The sequence below is a fragment of the Elephantulus edwardii genome, unplaced genomic scaffold (assembly GCF_000299155.1).
Source record: "Elephantulus edwardii isolate Elephantulus edwardi_28Jun2011 unplaced genomic scaffold, EleEdw1.0 scaffold00238, whole genome shotgun sequence".
NCBI lineage: Eukaryota > Metazoa > Chordata > Mammalia > Macroscelidea > Macroscelididae > Elephantulus > Elephantulus edwardii.
In genome coordinates this window covers 251,367-253,300 of record NW_006399988.1, presented here as the reverse complement: position 1 = coordinate 253,300, position 1,934 = coordinate 251,367, and positions in this window count along the sequence as shown.

The following is a 1,934-nucleotide window of genomic DNA, read 5'->3' as shown; positions in this document are numbered from 1 at the left end:
GGCACTTAACAACAACAACATCTACTCATATCAAAGGGCTAGCCTATGCATCACATTCAGCTAAGAGGTACTATTTTAAAAAGGCCAGAAGCAGGAGTGGCATCCACTTCCTAAATAACATGCCTCTGGAAACTCTGTGAACTTCGATAAATGTTGATAGTTTTAAAGGCGCTTCAGGCCTTTTGTTCATAGGGTTGCCGTGAGTTGTGCTCTACTTGACTCAAAGACAACAACATGAATAAGGAAGAACACTAAGAAAGGGAAGAAAACCCATTGCGGTAGAGTAGATTATTACTCATAGCACACTGTAAAGGCAGAGAGGAATTGTCCCAGAAGGTTTGGAAGGCTGGAATCTTTATGGATACAGACTGCTGGATCTGTCTCCCACAGAGCAACTGGCAGGTTCCAAATGCCTAACTTTTAGTTATCAGTCAAGGACTTAACTGCTGCGCCACAGAGCAACTTGAAAAGCAAGTGGATTCAGAAAGACACTGGACCTATTAAGAGTTGTCTGTTGTTGTTATGTGCCATCGAGTCGCTTGCAACTCATAGCGACCCTATGTACAACAGCCCTAAACTCCACTCTGTCCTGTGCCAATCGCACTGCCTCTGACACTCCCAACCGGATTATCCCAGTCATTGACTCAATCCACCTTATAGAGGGCCTTCCCCTCCTGCGCTGTCCCTCCACCCTCCCAAGCATGATGTCCTTCTCCAAGGACCGGTCTCTCCTCACAACATGTCCAAAATATGTTAGATGGAGCCTCAGAATCCTTGCCTCCAAGGAACCACCCGGTTTAACCCTTTCCAGGACGAATTTGTTTTGTTTTCCTAGCAGTCCATGGTATTCTCAATTCTCTTCTCCAGCACCACAGCTCAAAGGCATCAATTCTCCTTCTATCCTCCTTGGTCATTGTCCAACTCTGATGCATAACAAGTGATTGGTCTTCAAATCAAGCCAGTGTTGTTTGTGTTTTGTTTGTTTTTTTTCCCAGGGATCTCTTGTGGTATTCAGCAAGCTGCTCTGCTAACCTAAAAGCTGAGTCTTAGCTTGTTGGAATCTACCTGTGACTTTGCAGCATAAAGATGGGCAGTCTCTTCCCTTACCCATTAGGCCATGGATTCTAACTAATACATGGAATTAGAAACAACTCTGAGGCAGTAAGTTTTTTATCTTCTCAGTGTGTTCCCAGTTGACAAGATGATTATTATTCATCCCCATTCTCCCAAAGATAATGTATATGTTCTTTCATGTATGGTGACTTGAGTTTCCAGAGTGCCTGTCTTTGAGATACATTTAAGTATTAGAGAGTAGAATGCTCAGTGGTCCTGGGAATTAGACTAAGCCAGAAAGTAATTTCACACCAATTGATAGTAATAATAATAATAATGGACACAAAGTCATAATAATTGAGAAAAATTAACATTTTCCTCAGAAATATTTCCCCCTATATTTTGGTATATCAAAGGGCCCTGTTCATATTCCAAACTTAAGTGGCTAAGGAAGAGAAAGGTATAATGTATCTCTAAATAGAGTGGTAGAAAGCACTGTTGGCCCAGTAGAAAAAAAGCTGTACTGCAATCCTTAAGGCATGTGATTCTAATCCACCAGCTGCTCCATGGGAGAAGAATGGGCAATGTCCTCCTGTGCGATTAACTACCTCTGAAAAACCACAGAGGGTCAGCTAAAGGTCAGTTCTGACTTGATAGTACACAACAGCAACAAACAGAGTGCTTTAGGTTATGAAGGGAAAACAAGGCTAAGAAAATCAGTCTGTCCCAGGACATTTAAATTAACCACAATAAAAATGTTACTAGGTTTGCTAGTTTTATGGGAAAATTCCAGTCACACTTGTGGAGTTTGACTTTTCAAACCAAAAAGAAAGCATAACTACTAGCACACTGAGGCCACCTGCCTCTTTAGTGGCAGCAGA